The sequence below is a fragment of the Melanotaenia boesemani genome, chromosome 16, assembly GCF_017639745.1.
Source record: "Melanotaenia boesemani isolate fMelBoe1 chromosome 16, fMelBoe1.pri, whole genome shotgun sequence".
Classification (NCBI taxonomy): Eukaryota; Metazoa; Chordata; class Actinopteri; order Atheriniformes; family Melanotaeniidae; genus Melanotaenia; species Melanotaenia boesemani.
In genome coordinates, this window is record NC_055697.1 from 19,291,767 (window position 1) to 19,306,039 (window position 14,273).

A 14,273-nucleotide genomic window follows, 5' to 3' on the forward strand; every position below is an offset into this window, starting at 1 on the left:
CACTGCTTGACCATGGATGGGAGGTGAATGATGCTGACACCAATCATGGCTGGTTCTCTCCCTGCAGTGGAGATTGAAAGCTTAGTTATGGCGAGTATATGAATGGCAATTCAAAACACTGTCATAGCTACTATTCAACCCCACAAGATATGTAGATTTAATATGAACTTTTAAAAATAGATTTTGGGGGCACTTATAGTTAACTAACCTAATTAACTAGCAACTTTTGCCAGTGATACTAAGACCACAGCAAGGTTTTCCTGGGTACAACCTGCACAGATCATTACTTGAAACTGTCGAGCAGAGTTTTAAAGTTATGGCTAATATCAGCCTGTCTGTGAACTTGTGTGGGTGGTAGCTGAGTTAACTTTGACTGGTGCTCATAGAGGCAGTATGATTAAGTCAAGTTCACATGGCCCCAGAAAATTTACTGGGAGAGGAAAAGGCACCTAGGGGCTTAAGAAGCAAACCTATGCTACGCTAGATTTTCTTGAGACATGGTGGTCCAGACCTGAACCGTTGGACAGTTCTTAACCCAATGAGAAGCTACTCATTGTGTCAGTTTTTTTTTTTTTTTTTTTTTTTGCCAGGTAAGTGTATATCTTTTTGCAATTGAAATGTATGATAACAAAAATATCCAAAGGCCTTTAACAACATGTGGATAGCTTTTTTGAAATAGATTTAAGGTTGGAGCCTCTTAGCTGTTTTGCAGTTTTAGGTCGTCATATTTCTGTGTATGTGTGTGTGTTTGCATTTCTACAAGTGTGCACACAGTCCTACGGGATTGCTTACAGAAAGCTCACAGGCAAATGGTTTCAGGACTTAATGGCTGAGTGGATAAACACAGTCCAGGAAAATGATGCTTGAACAAACAGAATTGCTCAATTTGTCCTGAATGAAATGAAATTCCAAATAATGTGTGGATTTTGGTATTGTCAGCATATGTTTACTCTTGATTTTTACTTTACAATGATTTGTGGCACCGGTGGCTGTGCTTTCATGAGCTTGATCATAGAATACTTTAAGTTTTTATGTAAAACAATATCAAAGGGTTTTTGGAAAGAAAAAAGAAAAAAAATCCAAGAAATTGTGTTCATTTTCTGCTTGCAAAGCCCTCTCTCTTAGCCTTTGATTTAATGTGCCATTAATTCAATGAGCTCAAATAAAAATGCTCACACTGCCAGTTGACTTAAATCCAAAAAGCACAGAAACATCAGTCACATACACTTTCAAGTGTTCCTATATTGACTGGATGGATGTTTGAATTGCACATTTCTATATAATGCTGCAGATGCTGTGTCAACAATTACCCAAAAACTGCAGATCCAAGTCTGTAAAGATCCATCTGCTCTTTTAGGACCCCCATTAAATAAAGAAGGCATTAACAGGGAATAATTAAACTACTGCTTGGTACAACACCCTGTGTCTCTTTTTTAATACTCAACTTAACGAGCATGAAAATGGAGACAAGAGATTGTTGTATTAATGCAACATCACTGAAAGAAATTTCCTTAAAAAGACTTAACTGTTTAGTGGCTGAAATCTCAACTCAATGCAAATGAGAAGTGCCTGCACAAAAGGACCCTCTGGCCTCCCTGGTTTTACAGGAAAAAGCCACAAATATTCCCAGGACAAAACATGGCACCTTCAAGTAAATTCAACTGCTCCTGGTCAAAAGTAATTTGTGCCCTCAAGATTAGATTTACAAAAAAAAAAGGGCTGGAAGCTTTAAATGGAATGCATACAGCTTAAGCTCAGCGCTTCTAATGGGGTTCTGACATTTACGAGTGTTTTCTTATTTTTTAATTTGTCCAAGGGTAATTTGAGCAAATTTTCTGAGGAAAGATCTCTGATGCTAGAGTTCAGGTTATCTGTGTCAGCATCCTCAGATTTTTAGTTGTGAGTTCCTCACCTCTCTTAACCTTTCTTGTTAGTGTGTTCTCTCCATGTGCACACACCTCTGCTGTCTCATGTTTTTTTATGGGAACTGTGAGAGTGTTTATCTGTGCTAATTAGAAACAAATGGCATGGATGATCATACACCTTTGTAAGAGCAGAGGCACAAACAAGTCTTAGGTTTATATAGTCTGAACTTGCTCAAGAACAATTTTTTAATAAAAAAAGAAAATATTGATGATTGAGGCTTATTGTTGAGCACTCTTTTCTGTATAAACATTATTAGGATGGGTGCATATACAACAGATATTTTGAAATTAATATTAGAAATAATAGAGTAATGAAGAGTAAAAGACTTGTAAACTGCTAGTTATGAAACGTAGACAAGTGGCTGTAGTCATTGTTCCACTTTTTCTCACTTTGTTCCTTTCTTTTTTCTACTTATTAGTGATATGCCTTTACTTGCAGAAAAATACTACAAATTTAAATGTACTTAACACATAAAACACACATAAACACCCACACATGACCCCAAACTTGAATATGTTTGATATCCAGTTGGCAATTTCTCACTAAAATGGCTGTTGGGGTTCTGGCATGAGACTTTTTAAAACCTCCTAATCACCCTTCTGTGTGGAGTGTCTTTTCTCCTGCCTGAACCCTGGCCCCTCGTTTTCTATGGGGGCTCCAGAGACAAGATGAGAGGGAGAATTAGTGCTGTGGCAGGGGCTGATTATTAGAGAGCTCCTGCTCTGAGCTTTTCCTCATACTAAGAACACAGTAGGCCAAGTGGAGTTTGTAATGACTTCATGTGGATAAGCTGCCCATGTTTATATACATGTAGATTAGCTTTTTCAAACAAATTTCTCCCATCAAGGGGGGGTAGACTTAATATGCAAAGAAAGAAAGATTCAAGTTCAAAACGTGCTTCACGCCTTTTGACTTACATACAGTATCACCCAATAATTAGGAAAAAAAACAAACAAACAAACAAAACAACAAAATAGCTTTTTTCTTTTGTTTAGTTGATGCAGTCTGTTCTTTAGAAGTCCGCAAACTACGGTCTCTCTAAGTCCTTACAAATAATTGAAGGTTGTTAGGATTTCACCAGATTAAACCTACTTTTTGAGAGTTAATTTTCTATTGTCTGAGGATTTCTCTGAAGTTGTGCTGATTTTCACATGATCTGTATGAAGAAGACCCCCAGCTGTGGCTCTTATGTGGGACTTGCTTTATTGAATATCCCTGAAACCATTAGTTGGGACTTAATCAGCACAGCACCCAATTAGAGTATATTGATGGAAAGCTTTTTTTTTCTCTCTCTCTCTCTTCTTTTTAGTGGTTAAGCTTTAGGCAAGAAAGGCCCAATGACTGTTAAGTGACAGGTGAATTATAGCTTACTGCCTCCAGTGGTATTACCTCTCAGCTCCACTCCAATTGGTGCAGATGGACCCCACTAATGGATTTAACTCTGAATAAAATGACAGCTGTCAGTGAAAAGCCTTTGCTGACCCTCAGAACTACCGTGTATGCAGAACAATAATAATAATCGCGGATTGGACTGGAAAAAAAGTCGTGAATGAATGAGGGGATTTGTTGACTTTCCTCCTTTCTTATTCCAGGCGGGGACATGTCGCGAGACATCCTGTTGAATACGATCCACTGTCTCTGAGCGCTTACACGAGGGTGGCAGGTGCACATCGCGTAGATGCGGTGAGAGGAGGGGCATCGGAGCTTTAGCCGGTCTCACCTTTCATGACCGTTGTAATAAGATTACCTGCCACTCACGTCATGTCCACAGAGACAGAAGTAGAGAACGAGTGACTTGATCGGGGCCACTCGATCCATGCAGTTATCTCGCATTAGATCCTGGCTGCAGACCCAGCGGATTGCTGTGTCGGGCGCTAAAGACACCGTGGCAGCAGAGTGCTGATGAGCCCCTGTGAGGAGGCTGTAGCTGCACTGCCAGCCGGTATTTGTGCCTCTGTCGTAGAGAAGAAAGGATTTCTGTTGAGTACTTTCGAAGCTAAAACATGGTAAGAGATTTACTTTTTGTTTGTCAAATAATTGTCGTTATCGTCCAGGCGCGTTAAATACCCGCATGGGCACTGCAGTACGCACGCGTTATTTCTCAATTTTCTCCCTGTGAAATGCGCTCAGCTTTTAGCACAGAATATTTTGTCTTTTGGAGGTTTGCATCATTGCCAGTATACACGCCGTATCATGTTGCTTCCCCGTCGTGAAATGAGTAATCCATAAGGTTCCCCTCAACTCTACACTGATCTTCACGGCTAATCTCTTGAGACTGAAGTTTTCTAAGACAAACAGAAAGCATCAGCGCTCACTTCAGATTAGTGGGTGATATCCTGCAATAACTCCCTCTGCCACTGTGAAGAGCAGCCGTTGCGCTGCAGGAGAAAATGGTCTCTCCTACAAAACTTCACTCACGCTTCATATTATCTCATATTACTTCTATAAAGTGGGCCACTCAATCTGTACAGCACTAACTCAAATGATTGATACTTGGTTGTCTCAAATTGATCAAAGGAGAATTTTTGGCTCATTTTTACTGGGTTTTAGTGCAGCTTTAGTGCAGCCTTGATGAACAGCTAAAGTGATCTCATAAAATTGCAACTAAAATGGACAGAGCGGTGTCTACTATCACAAGATGTGCATTTTTTAATGACCGATTACTGAATCAGACAGGTTATACAATTGTTAGTTCTGTCTCATCTTGACTAGTGTTCTATTATCTGGTTTAGTGCATCAGAAAAAGACCTGCAGAATAAAGCTGCATGTTTAGCTATGCATTGTTCGTTTAAAGCAAGCGTTGATTCTATGCACAAAGCATCTTTCATTGTTATAAGTTGAAGACAGACTATCTACTAGAATCATGGTCTCATTTTATCATACAGTACCAGTCAAAAGTTTGGACACACTTTCCCAGTAGATATAATGGGAAAGTGTGTCCAAACCTTTGACTGGTACTGTACATAAAGTATGGCTCAGCCTCCAAAGTTTATACTCAAATATAAACTTGATCAGTATCAGATACAGACACATCACTAGACAGGCTAATTTCCAAGCTGAGAGCATGTGAAATGCACAAAACAGTTTTATACAGGGCCACCTCTTTGTGGAATAAGTTGCCATTCTACCTGAAAACATGTACCAGTAAAGCAAGTTTAAATTTAGTTTAGCTTTAAAAAGTACATACAGAATTTTAACTATTTTTTCATTTGAGAATCATCTCAGAGTTACTTTTGTTAATTTCATAAATCAGATTATAAGAGAACATGAAATGTATTGATTTTATAAAATACTATTTAGTGTGATTTCCTGTGTGGATATTTGTCTCTTGTTAGTGCTAAATTTTTCTTATCTTTTAGGTGTGGGGTGATAGGAGGTATGGGGTGGGTTGGTGGTTTTTGAGTTGTGGGTGTTAAATTGTATTATTAAAGATTTTTTTGAATGTCATTTCTTTTATTGTTGCTTTAGACGTGGAACCCAGGAAGACTAGCAGCAGCTGATGGGGCTCCTTCATACAAATAAATAAACAAACATGTCGACCCACAGCAGCTGGATTGATTTGACCCTTGAACATCTAAAGGTATTACAGTTTTGAAACAGCCCCACTGATTTTCTAATGTATTCAAACAACTACGCTACAAATAGAGGTGGCATGCAAAGTGCCATTTAAAGCAATTTTAAGTCGACGTGACTGTGACGGCTTTTACTTGAGAGACAGAGAGTTTTTAAGAGAACCCATTTTCCCATTGACAAAACATCACATTCTGTTCAGCCACACTTAACTGAATGTGGATGATTTATGAGGCAGTGTTAGCATTGATTTTATTTATTTATTTTTTAATTGAAACATTTGGTGCTAAAACTAGATGCTTTCTGTGAACCAATTGCTGTTTCAGACTATTTAGAATGACAACAGGCTTTATTTCTTTGCATAGATATTTTCTTAATGTCCTGTGTACAAATGGACAGCTTCTCTCACTGTCTTTCTGTGACCCTTTGACTGGACATGCAGTAATTGATATTTGTTAGTCCTGTGTTGTCCTTTCTCTGACAAGTCACAATATTTTCTGTGAGAATGTTGTTCAATTTTTTGCCACTTTACTACTGAATTGTAGAAAAACATCAGGAACGCTACCAGGTAGACCTTAAGTTAGACTGTTTCTGTCAAAACTCTATTTGTTTGAGAAATGGTTTCAAAGTGGTTTCTCCTTAAGCAGCTTTTAATATCAGAAGCAAGGGGTTGTGTGTTTGCTAAATTTTAGCTCTAACATGTGTAGTCATCCCCGCAGGGACATTACTGGCTTTAGTGTCCTTTATTATCAGGTAATCCAGTTCTGATGCATGTAGCCCTGCATGTTAGACATATAACTTAAAATAGTCCCTCTTCCATATCTGATCCTGTGTGTGTATGCATAGTTATTTTTTTCTGTAAATCCAAGAGTACAACACAATGCCAAAAGAATTTTCCTCCTTTAAACAGGTAGAGGTTGCAGACTTTAAAAAAGTCAGCAAAGGTGCTGTGTGTTGTCCGCTGGGAAGTCTTCAGGGGATTGCTTTTTACGCACTGCAGGTAGCCAAGAGTGTTGCAAAATGCTTAAGATGATGTGCGCTCGTATACTGTTTATGAAAGGTGAACAAAGTCTTGAAGAGAACAAGAAAGTGCCTTGAAATGTAATACTATTGACGGGAGCTAGCTAGTGGGTCAAATACATCTCATTCCCCAAGAGGCCCTCAATGAAAAGGCCTTGAATTCCCTCATGAAATTCTAAATAAAAACATTTTACCACAAGTCATTAAAGTGGCATTAGCTAAATTTACTGATCAGTGTGTTTGTGGTCCTTCGGAAAATAATAATTTTGAGTAGATATGAGTAGATAGAAAGAGGCCACCATGTCCAAATATGGTCATTTGTGGATCCAAAAATATTTTGATAAATGAATATATTTCTTTTATTATGCCAAATCAGTGTTTTTTTTCCTTCTTTTTTCACATCCAGGATATATCTTGACAGCAATTATCTGCAGCTATAGCAGAAGTCTACTGTGGACGCCGTAGAGAACAAAAATCCTTGAACAGTCCCTGAAAGTCTAATACTGAAGCTTTACAGCGACTCTTTTATATGTAAAGTTTGAAAGACCCTATTGTTACAAAGCCATGCCACCAACATATTTTTGTTGATACTGATTTCTGTGTTATTAATATGGCAACCTTTTATGGTAAGCTTCATCATGTCTGGAAACAGAGTCTAATCTGATCCCTTGCAAATGTCTCTGTTCTAAAAATCTGATTTGAGAAACAAATCTGATTTGCCTGCAGTCTGAGCATGGCCGGAGACATGCATAAGATGGCATTAAATTGGGATTAAGATCCTTTGAGGTTTTCTTTAGGCAAGTGTTAAGTTACAGGGAAACATGTTGGATGTTAAATTACTCCTTCATTTCTCCTGTGGTAGTTGATGTGAGAAATTAGCTCTTTACCTCTAGTATGGGTGTCAGGAATGACAAAAGGTATTAACCATTTTTATTGTTAAGACAGAGGACATGTAGCTCAGGGAAGCTTCTCTTTAAGTATTAATAGAGCCTAACTAAGGGGCCATAAAATACTCTGGTAACTGAAATCAACTGGAGGGGATCATTTCAGCCATGTTGAAAAATCTTGCAGTGTTAAAGTGAAGCTTTTTTTCAGGCCAATTTTAGGTAAAAGATGAGAAAAGCCTTAAGGGTGTCGTACATGTAGGTGATAGTCAAAATGAGACTATTCTTCAGCCACAACTTCATGTGCTGTTGCAGGTTATTTAAGATGAAGCCACCCTTTAAATAACTGGGTTCCACTGTTACTTCATCCTGCAAATTGTTTAGCATTGAATCTCAGGCTCAACATTTAATAATGACACAGCCCAAGGCACATCAGATCACTTTGGGTGAGCAGTTTCATTTCATGTTTAGCTTTTTATTACATATGCTTACACAAGTGTTTGATAAAACAGTAATTAACAAGGACTGCTGTGCTGCCATGATTGACTTACGATCTAATACTGTCTCCTGCATCGGTGCCTCAAACAAAATGTTTTCTCATTCTGTAACAAACAGGACTACACTAATTCTAAAGCTCTGGAGTAATGGAAGTATATTACAATCTGGGGAATTTTATAAAGATCTAATTTTAGACTTTATTAGTTATCACGAGCTTGTGTGTAAGCTACATCTGATCATCAGTTATAACTGAATCAACCAGTAATGGCAACAGTATCTATTTATGCACTTAAGAATGTTTCAGTTAAAGATTATGTGTTTCTGATTAAAGGACACATTATATAAGGGGTGAGGGAAAATGTTGTCGGGGACTCTGACTTAAGTGAGGTTTCTGTCTACTTGTGAACTCTGACAAGTTGCAAAACAGAAATATGAATAACAGACATTTTCATGACTTGTTTGAAGTGTCACTCTGTCACGACTGCCGTGAGATCGACTCCATGCGTCGACACATTGTTCCGTTCAAAAACAGCGCCATCTGCTGGCTGGCTGTCTGTGATGCATTTGAGGGGAAGCATTGACAAGGCCTCATGACCACATTACTGTCACGCAGCTCCATGGCTCATCTGTGACTCAGGATATGCTTTCAACCCAGAGTTACTGTTTCTATCAGTGTTGACAGTAGGAGAAAAGGGGTGTTTATGCATCTGAGACAGTGATTGTGTTACTGTATTTATACAGCTGTGTTAAAATAAAATTTGAGGCAAATCTTTGTGCAACTTTGTAAATTCTTATAGCTTTTTATTTTTAAAAAAAAATATCTATATGTTTGATTTCAGTCTGCTCCTCTTCTAGCATACACCTCTCCAGCAAGAGGTGAGAGAGAGGAAAGAAACACAAGAATTTAATTACAATCATTCAGCTTTAAATACATTAAAAATCTATGCTGATAGTGATGAGAGACCAACTTGGCTGTCGAAGGTCACACAGGTTGTCGTGCTCCTCTGCAGCTGCAGATGCTTCCTGACGAAGTTTATATGATTAACTTTAGAAAGTCTGCTTTTGACAAGGTTATTAAAAAAAAAAAAAAAAAAAAACAATATAAAGAAAAGGAAATATAGTCTACCTGTATACTGAAGGCACCACCCGCTCCGTTCTCATACTTAAAGCTCATTAAGAAGTTACCCTAGGAACAGCGTCTCGCACAGATGTTTGATTCCCAAAAGCTAATAATGTGAAGCATTCCTTCAATCTGAAATGCTAAATGGTTGCTAGCAAAATCTGCACATTTTAAAGCATTGACTGATTTAACAACCTTAGTCCTTTCGAAATGCCTGGAGTAGCTCGACATGCGTAAACAATGAAACGAAGGTTGGTGTGGTTACCTGACTATTGTCCCGCTGCATCAAGGTATTGGAACAATGCTTGCGACACCTCCATGTCATATGGTCAACACAGACTCAAGCAGACGGGCTCGAGCTTAACATCACTAGCTTAGACCAGAAACAGCTGGTGATTTGCTCATTTTAATCTTTACCAGGTCAGAGGCAATTCAAGTAGTTGTTTCCATGGCCCCTAATCTGAACCAGATGATCTTTTATAAAACAAAAACAGCAAACAAACAAACAGCAAAAATCCTAAATTGAAAATATAATTGTTTCATGCATTGGCCATTATTTATTTATGCATTTATTGAACATTTTCTAAATACAATTCAAAACCAGTCATAGTGATTATAAGAGCAGGACTTGTAAAGCTGGAGAGATGCATTGTACCCATGTTCAGTGATGTGTAAGTTCATATCTGTGCAAAGTGCTCAATGTATGCACTGGTTCAGAAAAAGAGATGTGAAAGGTTAAAAAAGGCAAAACGCATCAGCTGTAAATTGCTGTACAGCTCTGTAACTATGCATGGGAGGAAGTTCATAGTTGAGTCAGCATTTTCAGTGAGGTGACAAGAGCAAAGTCATTTGATTTATGGTTAACTGAAAAAATACACAAGTATTTATATTAGATTTAAGTTTGACCAAATATTTTTCATGCCTTTTTGAAATTTAAAATTCAGTGTAAAATGTTGGCTCTTAAGTTTCACAAAGCGAAGTAACAGTGAATTATTAAAATGGGATTTCATTGTTTTATAAAGAATATTTTTCCCACAGCACAGTATTATCATAACTTACTTATCATCCTGCAAATACGACTTTATTCGTATGCACAATGGACACCTCAGGCAACATTTCAATATTATTTGATAAGCGACTCGTGGGTAGTGATGCCTGAAATGATTTAGGCCCAAGTGCATAGTGAGAGGATGAGTAGAAAGGAACGACTGCCAAGTGCCTGTCTCTCTTTTCACCTTAGTCCTGGTGTTTCAGTTTCCACTGATGGCATTTCACACATTAAGAGGAGATGCTGTGGGTAGGAGGCTTTTGTTATGATTTACTGTCAGCCTCTCTGTTTCCGTGTTGGGAAGGGCAGATACTGCACAGTGAGAACACCATTATCTGATCAGCAACTCAGTGTCAGATATGAGAGGTAGTAAACTCTGTATTTCATCCTCACCACCTGTAGTGGAGGAAAAACGAATGAAACGTGAATGCAAACCATTAGTAATGAACCAGTATGTTGTTATGATGATGAAAATGGCACTGGGTTTTTTTTTATTTTATATTCTACTGTGTCATTTGACAACTTCCATTTTAATATGATCTCTCAGCCCTGAGTTGGTATTCTTTTGCTCCCCAATCAGTTAAGATTTTCTGCATCTGTCTTCTTACTTCTCACTTTCAGTCAAACTCACATCGGTTAGTTGTAATTTTATTATACCTTACATGCCAGTCCACTTATATTTGAGAAATCTAGTTAAGTATTAATGCTTCTTATCGACTATGATTTTTCTGAATTCAGCCTCTTAAAACAGGTGTCAACATCTTGCCCTCATCTCATCACTACAAGTCTAGAGTGCATGCTAAAGGTAAAGGGTTATTTCAAGACCATAAACTCCTCTTATACTTAAATAAATAGATAAATTCATAAGTAAATCAGTACAGTGTGTGTTCAGAAAAAAGGTCAGTTTTAATATAGGAGATATAGTAGGTATTGTACAAGCAGTAAAGCTAATATAACTCAGTAGAAATACCTGATATACCATGAATTTAATCTGACTTGGAGAGCACCATCATCAGTTCTTAATTTACTTCATACTGAATTTATTTTTACACCACGATGAACAGAGCAATAAAACCCCTAATTGAAAGTTGAATCATGGCCATTTGCATTATTTATTAGAATTTTTTAAATTTATTTATTTATTTATTAATTTTATTTTGTGACTTTAGTCAGATTGGGTGTGTTCCAGCGGTGGTGACGGAGGTCAGCTGGCATTGCTTCTGTGGTTCCTGTTACCGTTACAGAAATCCCATGTGCCATACTTTAGACCATGACATGCTCTGCTGTGTAAGCATGACTTTCTCTGAATTCACTATTACATCAAAACAGTCCCACTTGTGTCACTCAACCCCATGCCATCGAGTTAATTTATATTATTTAGATCATTTTTTAATGCATAATTATAATTTGTTTGTACTGCCCAATTAAAATAAGATTTTAATAAAAGAAAACATTTAAGGCAATGAAAATAAGGGAAGGGAAAGAAAACAGGAAGAAAACCATAGCATGGAAAGCAACTGAAGCACAGTTTTTTTGTAATAAGAGCTTGCATTGCAAGCAGCGTTTCAACGTAATGTATTATTTATATGTGGCTGGCTATTCACAATAATAATAATGGTTTGCAGCCACATTGGGTAAATCAGCTACAGATCTATCATAATCATCTTATGTTACTGAGGATATTATAAAAGCTCAGACAGATGTGACGGAAAATCCTTTCACTCATTAGCAGCACTGTGACATCAAGTAGTCAGTTTTATTTTTGTGTGTGACTGACATATTCATTTGTATCATTTTTACCAGCTGAAAAATTAATTGGTTGGTAAAATACAACAACTTCCTGTTATAAGTCATAATTTATAATGGGAAAAGCAGAAAATATCACTGAAATTTGTGGTCGTGGAACAACTACAGAATACAGAACAATGACATTAAAGGATCAAATGACACATCACTACTGTGACGTTGTACTAATTTCCTTGGAACAGCTTGATAATAGAAAGCACCTGAAAATCCTGACGCTCAAATGCAATCCTAAATGTTCATCTTGAATAATTTAGCCTGTTTCACTGCTTTAGTCATCAATGACAAAAGCACCCAACACGTTGAATCGTATGGGTTGTACCTACTCCAGTTTTGCGAGATAGATTTTTCCACACTGCATATGTATCACAAGTTTGTGCTTCTTGATAAACTCATAAATCTAATGAAAGTCCAGATTTTTTCTATTAAAAAACTTTGTTTTGTGTATTTTTAACTGTCTACTGGCCCTTTTTTTTTTTTTTTTTTTTTTTACTCCATCAAGCATCACAGGAATTTCAGTATTTCGCTGGAGCTACTTAATCTAACTACTACTTCTTTTGTATTTTACACCAACTTCGATTATTAATGGAGAACTATACACTTTGTCTTAGGATTGAGAATTTGTCCACATCTCTAGTGTTCAGTGCAATGTGCATGGAAACAGAGATGTTATCCCCAAATACTGCTAAAAGCCAGGAGCTGCTCTATTAACCTCACTGAGTCATTTTAAAATGCCAACTGAGTATTGATCAATATCTAAACTTTCTGACATTTTTGCATATCAGCAATTGCCTTCTTAAGTCTACAGCAATGGTTTTTCTCAAAGGTGTGTTTTTAAACATCAGAACAGCTTTTCATTAAAGAATAAAGTGTGTAAAATGAACTATGTAAATTATGTGAAGGTCTGCTCTCATTTTAATACAGATGTATGTAGAAATTCTCAAAATGTTCTTCTGAGTCACAGGGTTGTTCTGAGGCATAAAAGCACTTTTTTTTTTTTTACCAAATCCCTTTAGGTATTTGGGAGAGTCAGAGGACGTTACGGTGTTCACTGTGCTGTGTGGTCTGTAACTTTTTAAACAAGCTATTTACCTGGAAAATGTAGGTCTTATTTCAGAGAGCTTGGTCAAGTTGACAGTGTATCTGAAACTTTCCCTACAATTATAGGATAAAGAGATCTTATCGTGGAGTCCATCCCATAAATCTATACAGCATAACTCAGCTGCCAGATATATATTTTCAAAAAAAGATTGCATGAGTGGTTGTGCTGACTTTGCCTATTTAAGTTATTTTGATCCCTTTTTTTTATTTTATGGGCACATCTCTTTTTATGTTTGTCTTTGTAACAAGATATGTATATAAATGCATAAAAATGAACACATTTAAACAATACCTTTCTTTTTTAAATTCTTTGTGAGGATTAGTCATTCCATTATGTGTTAAAGCTTTGAGACAAATCTTGTGACAATCACAGCCACTCTGCGATTAGTAGGGGTAAACGTCAGACACCGGGGTGAAGGATTTATAAAAAGTCAAATACAATCCTTTGTCTGGGATCAGCTGCATGTATTTAAGACCATGTGGCTAAGTGGTTGCTATTGTGCAGAGCAGTGTGCCTTGTGACATGGATAGGACATTGTTGATGCTAAGCAGATGCAGTGCTTGTGGCTCCGGCACAGACCAAACTGAACGAGGGTTTAGAGATTTATAATGCGGTCATGAGATGACTAAGACAGAGGGATTAGAGCCTCTTAGATCTGGGTTTCTCTTGCCCTGAATTAAAGAAAGTGGGAGCTTTAGTGGACCACCAGGCTGTGTTGACATTGGATGCAGCAGCTGAATTCATTATTATGCTGAAGATTTATTCAAACATGGCTACAACATTTGCACTTTTTTTCCTGTTTGCAATGGAATTCAGCTTATTACGCTCAGATTTCAAGTCTTTTTTGGCTTTACAGTCTCTTTTATCATATAAAAAAATATAGTAGTGAACATTTTTATACTATTCACGATTTTATTCTTTATGTTAAACTTACCTTGATGTTGGCTGTTGCATTTTGCTATATGTTCATATAAAATATCTGATAACTGTAAGATTTCTTGCTAATTTATTTGTCTGCATTCGTGCAGGCCTGCCATTAGGTGTATTTTGACCAACAGCACCCAAGGATAATTCCTCCAGGGATCAAAGACTATTTCAGCCCTGAGTCTGATGCATTATCACTAAGGACTACAGTTCAGGTTAGATTAGGTTGCTGAAGTGTGTCACGTCTCTGGCAATGTTCGTTGCAGTGTCGGTACTGCCACGCTGAGCCTGCACAAACAATTATACTAGAAATTCTGCTTCAGCTGTATTTTTATGGGATTTTGGGTGCATGTATTTGTGCATTAGAGGACACCTGCT

The 14,273-nt window shown here is 37.3% G+C and overlaps 1 protein-coding gene across 4 annotated transcripts in view; it reads left to right on the forward strand.

The window, feature by feature from the left end:
* pcdh15a (protocadherin-related 15a) overlaps nucleotides 1-14,273 on the forward strand; it is a 249,930-nt gene that overhangs the window by 47,941 nt on the left and 187,716 nt on the right. For 3 of the 4 annotated variants that reach the window (XM_042010341.1, XM_042010343.1, XM_042010344.1), the window contains exon 2: nucleotides 5,395-5,506. The exons of the other annotated variant lie outside the window; for it this stretch is intronic. The gene's annotated coding sequence lies outside the window, so the exon portion shown is untranslated. The remainder of the gene's footprint in view (nucleotides 1-5,394; nucleotides 5,507-14,273) is intronic. 4 annotated transcript variants of the gene reach the window in all.